The 12,827-nt window shown below is 46.6% G+C and overlaps 1 non-coding gene across 1 annotated transcript; it reads left to right on the top strand.

The window, feature by feature from the left end:
* Positions 1-1,792: 1,792 nt before the first annotated feature.
* Positions 1,793-1,866, top strand: Trnat-cgu (transfer RNA threonine (anticodon CGU)). The gene has a single exon. It is a non-coding gene; the product is annotated as a tRNA-Thr (tRNA).
* Positions 1,867-12,827: the final 10,961 nt, after the last annotated feature.

Raw genomic sequence — 12,827 nt, 5'->3', positions numbered from 1 at the left:
AGCCAACATGAAAATAAAAGGGATTTTACCTGAAATCGTAACAATGACTACAGGTGACAGTTTACGTTTTAAATCTGGAGGGTTATTATTCTCAACAAAAATAAAATCTACAGGAAAACTTCTGAATAATTACTTAACGTAGGTATATAGACTGTGACAGTGGTAAACATACTCATTCTATTTTGGATTAAATCTTACTAGGAACATAAAATTGGACTGCATTTCGTTGGTAGCCCTATTTTTCAGTTCATGAATACAACAAATAATATTTCGTTTGGCAGATAAAGACTTTTTTGGACGCTTCATGAGAAAATTTCGAGCAAGATTAAATGTAATACCTTCCTTATATGTGACAGGCTTCTCTGTTTATCTTTCCTTTGTCCCCTTCGACCATGCTCTATTTAAGTTAACTCAGACGCTGTAAGAGCGTAAAACGTTGCGTGCACGTTACTTCATAGTTCGGCCATCTGTTGGTAAAATTATGAAGTATTACGAAGCTTCATTTTACGAGCGAGGCGAAGCGAGCGTAGCAGCGGCTGAGCGGCGAACTGCGCGACTTCCACAGGCTTCCGTACTTCACGAATGAACTACTTCATTTGAACGCTTCACGGCAAAGAGTGAAATGAATGAAGTAGTTCACTGGAATGAACGAGTTCGACCCATCTCTAGATCGTAGTACTTTAAACGTTACACAGTCGGCGCGAATTCAATAGGCACGCTGCGGCCCTATTCAAACGTGCGCGCGCATTTCCCCTCCCTCCCCTCCCTCCCTACTCCGCGACCTTGCACCTGCTCGCGAGCACATGCTGAGCAGACGAGAGTACTCGCGCTCAAAACCGGCTAGTTGTTAAGCCCTGCACTACACTCTCTTCCCTGACCCATTTCTGTGTTCCACAGAGTATCCAAGTAATAACTTTACTGAATATATTATAGATTATGTGAGCAAAAGTATCCAGACACTCCAAGTAACGCGAAACTGGCAACTACATCTCACGAAATTACAATGAAATGAACACCCTTAGCTGCTTACAGGCGTTGACATCAACGGGGACAGATGAAAATGTGTGCCCCGACCGGGACTCGAACCCGGGATCTCCAGCTTACACGGCAGACGCTCTATCCATTGTTCTATCTTGTTCCTTGAATTTGTTCGTGGCGGACGTCCGATGACATGCGTTCAGGTTATTCGTTGATCCGTTCACTCAGGTTTTTTATTACAGAGGGTGGCTAAACCCTCTGACCGAACACGCAGATCTACCGTGGCGGCGGCAAAATACTAAGCACCAAACAAGGTTTGATCTCGGAACCTTTCGCTTAGCAGCCAAACACCTTAACCATTACGCTAATGTAGCTCGTCATATGAGCCACCGAGCACACAGAGGATAGCGCGACTGCAAGGATTTATCTCTGGCACGCCTCCCGCGAAACCCACATTCTCAACGTATTGTCCTGCACTACATTCGTAATTTCATTCTAACGAGCTGCTTTGTTATTGATGGTATCTGTTCTTTCGCACATGTCCGAAAGAACAGATACCATCTTAGTATATATATATATATATATATATATATATATATATATAGTTAAGGCTCAACGGACACTTGACCATCTTCTTCTTCTGAGCGAATGCACCAACAGTGACCGAACTCTTACGGTAATCGGCAATGCGCCGCGAGTAATGAGTATAATGGGCGGGGGCACCGTGAATATAGTGTGGGACAATAAGTCGGGAATGTGGGTCTGACGGGAGGCGTGCCAGACATAAGTCCCTGCAGTCGCACTATCCTCTGTGTCCTCGGTGGCTCAGATGGATAGAGCGTCTGCCACGTAAGCAGGAGATCCCGGGTTCGAGTCCCGGTCGGGGCACACATTTTCATCTGTCCCCGTTGACGTATGTCAACGCCTGTAGGCAGCTAAGAGTATTCATTTCATTGTAATTTCATTCTAACGAGCTGCATGGTCACCGATGGTATCAGTTCTTTCGGACTCTTAAGACTTCATCTTAGTGTATATATATACATCTCACGAGTCGCAGACCGCTACTAGAGCTTTTTATAAAATATCGACATATCGACACATTCCAGAAGAATATCGACATAAAATGTCTTCAACGTATCACACAATATATCGATACCAAAACGGCTATATCGAGTGCCGATATTTGTATTTTATATTATATTTATCTCGCAATTTTCTGTTTATATATGAAATTGTACTCTTGAAATAGTAGAATAACACAATTTTACTTTCACTATGTGAAGGAGTCTTATTACTTTTTCAACTTTCACCATGCCCAGTCTTTCTCTGTGAGTGTGCGAAGCAAGTTCAGGTGGTTCAAATGGCTCTGAGCACATCTAAGGCCATCAGTCCCCTAGAACTTACAACTACTTAAACCTAACTAACCTAAGGACAGCAAACACATCCATGCCCGAGGCAGGATTCGAACCTGCGACCGTAGCGGTCACGCGGTTCCAGACTGTAGCGCCTAGAACCGCTCGGCCACCCCGGCCGGCGCAAGTCCAGTTGCACGGGGGGGGGGGGGGATGTGAATGGAGTAACAAGATTTCCGATATGGAGAAACAGCACCCAGTTGCATAAGCACTTTTTAACGCAACTAGTATGCTATTTCCTCACATCGGCATTCTTCAGAAACGGCTACTGAAAAAGATAACCATAATCTAAGTGACGAGTTGGGTTTTTGCGGTGAGCGGAGACGTGGGATGGGTTATGCCGACGTAACCGGCGCTCGGCGCTGCCAACAGAAACTGCAACGCTTTAACTTCACCACACAATTTTGACACGACAGCTGCTATGTCGCTGGCGTTTGCACAATTGAGAAAATAGGTAAGTAGACACAGTATTCCAGACAAATCTGTTTGTGACGAAACCGAACGACCGACCCATTGGACACTTTCTATTGGTCCACTTACATATACTGTTACCATTACTGACAAAGTGGTTATGCCAAGCGTGAACGTGCATCGTTTTTCTTTCAGTTCTTGCTCTAAGGGAGATAAGCAGGCAGCTAGCATGTTGATGTACAGAATATATAATAATAATATTAAATATGTTGTTGTTGTTGTTGTGGTCTTGTCCAGACACTGGTTTGACGCAGCTCTCCATGCTACTCTATCCTGTGCAAGATTCATCATCTCCCAGTATCTACTGCAACCCACATTCTTCTGAATCTGCTTAGTGTATTAATCTCTTGGTCTGCCTCTACGATTTTTACCTTCCACGCTACCCTCCAGTACTAAATTGGTGATCCCTTGATGCCTCAGAACATGTCCTACTAACCGGTCCCTTCCTCTAGTCAAGTTGTGCCACAAACTCCTCTTCTCCCCAATTCTATTCAATACCTCCTCATTAGTTATGTAATCTACCCGTCTAATCTTCAGCATTCTTCTGTAGCACTACACTTCGAAAGCTTCTATTCTCCTCTTGTCCAAACTATTTATCGTCCACGTTTCACTTCCAAACATGGCTACACTCCATACAAATACTTTCAGAAACGACTTCCTGACACTTAAATCTATACTCGATGTTAACTAATTTCTCTCCTTCAGAAACGCTTTCCTTGCCGTTTCCATTCTACATTTTAGATCCCCTCTACTTCGACCATCATCAGTTATTTTGCTCCCCAAATAGCAAAACTCATTTACTACTTTAAGCGTCTGATTTGCTAATCTAATTTCCTCAGCATCACCCGAGTTAACTCGACTACATTCCATTATTCTCTTTTTGCTTTTGTTTATGTTCATCTTATATCCTCCTTTCTAGACACTGACCATTCCGTTCAACTGCTCTTCCAGGTCCTTTGCTGTCTCTGATAGATTACAATGTTATCGGCGAACCTCAAAATTTTTACTTCTTCTCCATGGATTTTAATTCCTACTCCGAATTTTTCTTTTGTTTCCTTTACTCTTTGCTCAACATACAGATGTAATAACATCGGGGATAGGCTACAACCCTGTCTCACCTCCTTCCCAACCACTGTTTCCCTTTCATGTCCCTCGACTCTCGTAACTGTTATCTGGTTTCTGGACAAATTGTAAATAGCCTTTCCCTCCCTTTATTTGACCACTCCCACCTCCAGAATTTGAAAGAGAGTATTCCAGTCAACATTGTCAAAAGCTTTCTCTAAGTCTACGGAATCCAAACTGATCTTTTCTGAGGTCGGCTTCTACCAGTTTTTCGAAAGTACTAATTCTGTTTCTTGTACATTAGACGGTAGGTCATTTACATATATGCTAAACAGTAGTGGATCTAAGATTGAGCCTTGGGGAAGTCCATACGCGATTTCTCCCCAGTCAGAATTATGTCCCTGGATTCTGTTGGTTGAATTACTACGAAGTACTACTTTCTGTATTCTTTTGGTTAGATATGACATGGTTCATTGGTTGGCTATACCATCAATCCCATAAAACTTCAATTAATCAAGGCGTGTACTACGGTTCACACAACCAAATGCCTTGGATGGGCCACAGAAAATACCTATCGGTGCTATTTTGTTATTTAAGGCTTGTAATATCTGGTGTAAGATGTAAATGGTATTCTCAGTAGAGCAACCCTTCTGAAACCCAAACTGTAATTTGCTGAGGATACAATTGTTGCCAAGGTGAGATACTGTTCTAGAATACACCACCTTCTCAAAAATTTTAGTAAATGATGTCAGCTGTGAAATAGGTCGGTAGTTATCAACTTTCTTGAAGAGGGGTTTAACAGCAGCATATTTTAGTCTCTCTGGAAAAATGCGTTGAGTTAGTGGTCCATTTCATATTTTGGACAATACGAGACTTTCTATATGGGAACAAATCTCTACTGGAAACATCATCAAAACCAGAAGAGCTTCTATTCTTGAGAGAATGTATGACACTCTTAATTTCAGAAGTAGAAATTAGTGGTACATTCATATGATGTAATTTTATGAGAGTAACTTCTTCAACATACTTCTGTGATCTTAGTCTTAAACTTTTGGTGCCTATGCTTTCTTATGCGTACACACATTACGTAATTCCTGTACATTTGAGGGTAGGGACATTTTAATAACAGGACAAGTAATTTTGTATACGCATTGTTGGCTAGTAACAGGGACTTTTATTAAATGAAACAAGTTTACTATTACCAGTCACTGTTCATTTATCTCCACAAAGCGTTTCGAAGCTCCATCATCAGGTGGATTTACTTTTGTTACTATGACACGTGTGTGTGTGTGTGTGTGTGTTGTGTTGCGCACTAGACAATACCGTAAGTTCCTCCAAAAAATCGTAGCACAACACACACACCATTCACCTGATGATGGAGGTTTAAACCTTCGAGACGGAGATAAATAAAGAGTGACTAGTAACAGTAAACTTTTTTCATTTAATGTCAATAACAGTCACGGTAAAGCCTAACCTACAATGTTCGCATTTGAAGGGACTTTAATGTACGGTCGCAAATAGACTGGATTGTGGTGTTTCTCTAATAGCAGCAAATCCAACATTTTTTAGTGTTCCAGCGTTTTTGCTACAGACTGTGATATCTGTCCTAAGTATGGAACTCAACACTACTTCCTGCAGACAGTGCAAGGGGCAGCAGATTGAGCACACAGGAGGGGGGTGGGGCAATAAATTCCGGTTAAAAACTTTCTTTGAATCTGGGGACACATATAAGACGCCACTGAGTGGAAAGGTGCGTGTTTTTGTGTTACTGGGTGTTATGAGCAAGAAGGTATTTTTGTGTCTGTAATTACAGGATAACTACAAATTCTGAATTAATGTGTGTATGTACTGACGTCAGTAAATACACTCCTGGAAATGGAAAAAAGAACACATTGACACCGGTGTGTCAGACCCACCATACTTGCTCCGGACACTGCGAGAGGGCTGTACAAGCAATGATCACACGCACGGCACAGCGGACACACCAGGAACCGCGGTGTTGGCCGTCGAATGGCGCTAGCTGCGCAGCATTTGTGCACCGCCGCCGTCAGTGTCAGCCAGTTTGCCGTGGCATACGGAGCTCCATCGCAGTCTTTAACACTGGTAGCATGCCGCGACAGCGTGGACGTGAACCGTATGTGCAGTTGACGGACTTTGAGCGAGGGCGTATAGTGGGCATGCGGGAGGCCGGGTGGACGTACCGCCGAATTGCTCAACACGTGGGGCGTGAGGTCTCCACAGTACATCGATGTTGTCGCCAGTGGTCGGCGGAAGGTGCACGTGCCCGTCGACCTGGGACCGGACCGCAGCGACGCACGGATGCACGCCAAGACCGTAGGATCCTACGCAGTGCCGTAGGGGACCGCACCGCCACTTCCCAGCAAATTAGGGACACTGTTGCTCCTGGGGTATCGGCGAGGACCATTCGCAACCGTCTCCACGAAGCTGGGCTACGGTCCCGCACACCGTTAGGCCGTCTTCCGCTCACGCCCCAACATCGTGCAGCCCGCCTCCAGTGGTGTCGCGACAGGCGTGAATGGAGGGACGAATGGAGACGTGTCGTCTTCAGCGATGAGAGTCGCTTCTGCCTTGGTGCCAATGATGGTCGTATGCGTGTTTGGCGCCGTGCAGGTGAGCGCCACAATCAGGACTGCATACGACCGAGGCACACAGGGCCAACACCCGGCATCATGGTGTGGGGAGCGATCTCCTACACTGGCCGTACACCACTGGTGATCGTCGAGGGGACACTGAATAGTGCACGGTACATCCAAACCGTCATCGAACCCATCGTTCTACCATTCCTAGACCGGCAAGGGAACTTGCTGTTCCAACAGGACAATGCACGTCCGCATGTATCCCATGCCACCCAACGTGCTCTAGAAGGTGTAAGTCAACTACCCTGGCCAGCAAGATCTCCGGATCTGTCCGCCATTGAGCATGTTTGGGACTGGATGAAGCGTCGTCTCACGCGGTCTGCACGTCCAGCACGAACGCTGGTCCAACTGAGGCGCCAGGTGGAAATGGCATGGCAAGCCGTTCCACAGGACTACATCCAGCATCTCTACGATCGTCTCCATGGGAGAATAGCAGCCTGCATTGCTGCGAAAGGTGGATATACACTGTACTAGTGCCGACATTGTGCATGCTCTGTTGCCTGTGTCTATGTGCCTGTGGTTCTGTCAGTGTGATCATGTGATGTATCTGACCCCAGGAATGTGTCAATAAAGTTTCCCCTTCCTGGGACAGTGAATTCACGGTGTTCTTATTTCAATTTCCAGGAGTGTATGTCTGAAAGAACTGATCGATTTGTCGCCGATCTCCTTTGTGAAACGAATGTTTTTATGTCAGCTGTTTAAGTTGTGGAAAAAATGGGTTGAGCTGTGTTGCAGTGCCTGTCCACATAGTATATCACATACACACCTGCACCAATATTTAATGTCTGCAGTCAAACGTTGCTTGACGAAGAAATTTTGTTCAAAATTGTCCATGAATATTTCCGCCATTGACATCTTCAACTTTTGTAGTCCTATCTTCCTCAGTTGCGTGTAATATTACGGTATATTGATAATTTTTACTTATGGACCGTCTGACAGCAACTGAATAAAACACAATTTTAGTGCCATACGCGTTTCGCCTTTATTTTCTGCAAGGCATCATCAGTGGCAGGTTGCGTGGACAACTGAAAAAACATTGCATTAAAACAAGCGTTCAGTGCATAGTGCTGTGGAATGTGGAAAAAACAGCAAATTGGCGTTCATAAGAAGAAGAACAACACCAAAAAAAGGGGCGTAATATGTAAGAAATTGTCCACGCAACCTGCCACTGATGATGCCTTGCAGAAAATAAAGGCGAAACGCGTATGGCACTAAAATTGTGTTTTATTCAGTTGCTGTCAGACGGTTCATAAGTAAAAATTATCAATATACCGTAATATTTCCGCCATTACTGGACTGAGGGTGCCCTATAGCTAGCTATATGTTTACACACAGTGCCCTTCAGCTGGAAATAGTTTTCTACAAAGCATGTCGGTGGATGACGTTTCTGGACAGGGGTTCTTATCCTCAATTAGTTCCTCAAGCCACCCTGTACCAGCCCTCGATGTCTGTCTTCACACTGTATAGTGTTCTGATAGTAGCCCCTCACCCCCTATTCTTTAAATAATCGAAGTCGCATGTATAAAACAGTTTCAATAGTCTGATTACCTTACTAACGGGCGAATGTGTTAAGTATGTGACGTTACACATGGAAGCGAGAAAAAGTTTGAAAAAGATTTTAAATTATGCTTAAAGTTTGTTGGAAGTCGCTAATTGCAGTCATTCTCAAACACTGCTTGAATATAGTGTGGGCATCTGTTATTATAGGTTATCTGCCTTGAGTTGATTGCAATCTCATTAGAAAGAATTACACCAGACGCGTTCCGCTTTTATTTACAAAGCATCTTCTGTGGTTACTGGTGTTTCTTAACATAATCTTTTCCTCCCCCTCTTGCTACCAGTGGTTGGTGTCGACACGCTTCATTTCACATCTGCACTTGGCTGTTTTTTGGCGTTCTGCGTTATTTATTGTGCTGCACTATTTACAGTTGACTTTCTTGTTTTACATTCTTCACTGCCACAGTGAAGAATGGATAACCCCTGGACAGCATTAGATAGGCAATCTGGAAGAGGGACCATGCACGGGGTTGGCCGTTTGGTAATGTATATCTCCTGTGGCAAAAAAGAGTAACGCAGCATTCACAGGCATTATCTCGCGTTGCCTTCCGTTCTTTGTAAATGGTTGCTCACAGATACAAGCGAATTCTAGTTAACACAGGCGAATCGTCTGCGAATGCCCCGTTCGCTTGTGTTCACTTCAGTTCGCTCCGGTGTAAACCACGCTTGATGCGCTCAACAAACGACGCGCGGAGCCAAGCTGAGAAACAAATTAGCGGCCAACGTCGAGCGGCAGTTGTTGGCACAATTTTTTTTCAACTGTCCCGGCAAAGAGAATCGCCGCCGAAGACTAACCGTTCCGCCTATGCGGCTTATCTCTGCAGGAACTCGGTAACGAATTCGTGCTGCAGCTTCCACTTACCTGTGTACTTCTCTCTCTCTCTCTCTCTCTCTCTCTCTCTCTCTCTCTCTCTCTCACTGCGATCTTTGGCGGAACAGCAGACAGTCGAAGACAGCGCGGAGAGTCAAACGGGGCAGCGAAAGTGTGTGCACACAGTCAAATGGGGCAGGGGGCACGCGGCTGGTGACCACTGGGGACGGCACGCAGGGAGATGTAAGCACACACAGTCTCACACACACGCGCGCTTGCTTGCTCGCACACTTGATACGGGCGGCCGACAGACAGACACGCGATCGCAGACTGTGGAAAGCGCGAGCGTAGCCGACTTTATCACGGGGATTAGCGCGCCGCGGACGCTATCTCTGCCTGCCCCCACTATGCCAACCTTGACGACACGATCGCGCGGCGCGACTCGACTTAACACATTCCTCCAAGCGCCGGGAGCAGAATAGAACGACACACAGACAAGTGCACACACCTGTCGACGGCCGAAGCAGACAAATACCGCCCTGGCAGCGGCTCGACACGCGACGCCATTCAAAACACGAACAGAAGGAAGGAAGGAAAAAGAACTGTTATCAGCGCGTCGCACTATGTACAGCGTATCAGGCTGCGTACAGAGTGATAAGGCTCGGCGAACGGCAACGGGGTGTGGCTATTTGTGACACGAGAACACGCGTTCCTTGAGTCCTGGACTGATTAAAAAAAGAATTCGCGGGAAAGGCGCTATGAGAAACACACTGAGAAGAGTTATAAAAAAGCTGGGAGCTTCAAATAAAGCAACAGACGGAATTGTAAACGACGTATTTTGAGAGACGACTGACAGGTTTTCTGTCGGCTGGAGTGGTCGAGCGGTTCTAGGCGCCACAGTCTGGACCTGCGCGGCCGCTACGGTCGCAGGTTCGAATCCTGCCTCGGGCATGGATATGTGTGATCTCTTTAGCTTAGTTAAGTTTAAGTAGTTCTAAGTTCTAGGGGACTGATGACCTCAGAAGTTGAGTCCCATAGTGCTCAGAGCCATTTGAACTACACTCCTGGAAATGGAAAAAAGAACACATTGACACCGGTGTGTCAGACCCACCATACTTGCTCCGGACACTGCGAGAGGGCTGTACAAGCAATGATCACACGCACGGCACAGCGGACACACCAGGAACCGCGGTGTTGGCCGTCGAATGGCGCTAGCTGCGCAGCATTTGTGCACCGCCGCCGTCAGTGTCAGCCAGTTTGCCGTGGCATACGGAGCTCCATCGCAGTCTTTAACACTGGTAGCATGCCGCGACAGCGTGGACGTGAACCGTATGTGCAGTTGACGGACTTTGAGCGAGGGCGTATAGTGGGCACGCGGGAGGCCGGGTGGACGTACCGCCGAATTGCTCAACACGTGGGGCGTGGGGTCTCCACAGTACATCGATGTTGTCGCCAGTGGTCGGCGGAAGGTGCACGTGCCCGTCGACCTGGGACCGGACCGCAGCGACGCACGGATGCACGCCAAGACCGTAGGATCCTACGCAGTGCCGTAGGGGACCGCACCGCCACTTCCCAGCAAATTAGGGACACTGTTGCTCCTGGGGTATCGGCGAGGACCATTCGCAACCGTCTCCATGAAGCTGGGCTACGGTCCCGCACACCGTTAGGCCGTCTTCCGCTCACGCCCCAACATCGTGCAGCCCGCCTCCAGTGGTGTCGCGACAGGCGCGAATGGAGGGACGAATGGAGACGTGTCGTCTTCAGCGATGAGAGTCGCTTCTGCCTCGGTGCCAATGATGGTCGTATGCGTGTTTGGCGCCGTGCAGGTGAGCGCCACAATCAGGACTGCATACGACCGAGGCACACAGGGCCAACACCCGGCATCATGGTGTGGGGAGCGATCTCCTACACTGGCCGTACACCAGTGGTGATCGTCGAGGGGACACTGAATAGTGCACGGTACATCCAAACCGTCATCGAACCCATCGTTCTACCATTCCTAGACCGGCAAGGGAACTTGCTGTTCCAACAGGACAATGCACGTCCGCATGTATCCCGTGCCACCCAACGTGCTCTAGAAGGTGTAAGTCAACTACCCTGGCCAGCAAGATCTCCGGATCTGTCCCCCATTGAGCATGTTTGGGACTGGATGAAGCGTCGTCTCACGCGGTCTGCACGTCCAGCACGATCGCTGGTCCAACTGAGGCGCCAGGTGGAAATGGCATGGCAAGCCGTTCCACAGGACTACATCCAGCATCTCTACGATCGTCTCCATGGGAGAATAGCAGCCTGCATTGCTGCGAAAGGTGGATATACACTGTACTAGTGCCGACATTGTGCATGCTCTGTTGCCTGTGTCTATGTGCCTGTGGTTCTGTCAGTGTGATCATGTGATGTATCTGACCCCAGGAATGTGTCAATAAAGTTTCCCCTTCCTGGGACAATGAATTCACGGTGTTCTTATTTCAATTTCCAGGAGTGTATTTGAACAGGTTTTCTGCAAATGACTTGTTTCTTAATGTTAAGAAAATGCATCATATTGAATTTCGGATGCGGCCAGTCAGACAAGCACTAGGAATATTGTTGTTGTTCTTGTCTTCAGTCCAGAGACTGGTTCGATGCAGCTCTCCATGCCACTCTATCCTGTGCAAGCTTCTTCATCTCTCAGTAACTACTGCAGCTTACACTCTTCTTAATCTATTTAATGTATTGATGCCTTGGCCTCCCTCTAAGATTTTTACCCACCGCGCTTCCCTCCAATACTAAATTGATGATCGCGTAAAGGTGGCCTCAGCTGTGAATAGGATGTATGACACAAATCCCGGAATCGTGGTTGCCTGGTGGAGAAAACAGTGACAAAACTGCTCCCGATGTGGAAAGTCTGTTGGTAGTATGCCTGGACACGCTGTAAGTGATAAGGGCAGTAACAGTTGTGCAACACGGCCGTCTGGCTTACCCCGTACTGGCGGCCAACTGCCTGGCACTGACACGGCGGTCGCCTTCCACAGTCTCTATCACATTTTCTTCCATGTCTGGCGTCCGAACACTTCGGATACGTCCTTCACGATTTCCCGCTTCCTGAAACGACGCTGTCTCAGACAAACAGCGAAATACTTTTGCAAACATTGTATGCTGTGTTTGTTTTCAGAAGGGGAACACGTGAGGCAATACTGACCCGACGACTGATCTTAGAAGCTAGATTAAGGAAGGGCAAACCTATGTTTCTTGCATTTGTAGACGTAGAGAAAGCTTTTGACAATTCTGACTGGAATACTCTCTTTCAAATTCTGAAGGTGGCAGGGGTACAATACAGGGAGCGAAAGGCTATTTACAATTTGTACAGAAACCAGTTGGCAGTCATAACAGTCGAGGGACATGAAAGGGAAGCAGTGGTTGGGAAGGGAGTGAGACAGGGTTGTAGCGTCTTCCCGATGTTATTCAACCTGTATATTGAGCAAGCAGTGAAGGAAACAAAACAAAAATTCGGAGTAGGTATTAAAATCCACGGAGAAGAAATAAAAACTTTGAGGTTCGTCGATGACATTGTAATTCTGTCAGAGACAGCAAAGGACTTGGAAGAGCAGTTGAACGCAATGGACAGTGTCTTGAAAGGAGGATATAAAATGAACATCAACAAAAGTAAAACGAGGATAACGGAATGTAGTCGAATTAAGTCGGGTGATGCTGAGGGAATTAGATTAGGAAATGAGACACTTAAAGTAGTAAAGGAGTTTTGCTATTTAGGGAGTAAAATAACTGATGATGGTCGAAGTAGAGAGGATATAAAATGTAGACTGGCAATGGCAAGGAAATCGTGTCTGTTGTTGTTGTAGTTGTTGTGGTCTTCAGTCCTGAGACTGGTTTGATGCAGCTCTCCAT

Source organism: Schistocerca nitens, chromosome 11 (genome assembly GCF_023898315.1).
Source record: "Schistocerca nitens isolate TAMUIC-IGC-003100 chromosome 11, iqSchNite1.1, whole genome shotgun sequence".
In the NCBI taxonomy this organism is placed as follows: domain Eukaryota; kingdom Metazoa; phylum Arthropoda; class Insecta; order Orthoptera; family Acrididae; genus Schistocerca; species Schistocerca nitens.
This window is presented reverse-complemented; position numbering and strand designations above follow the sequence as displayed.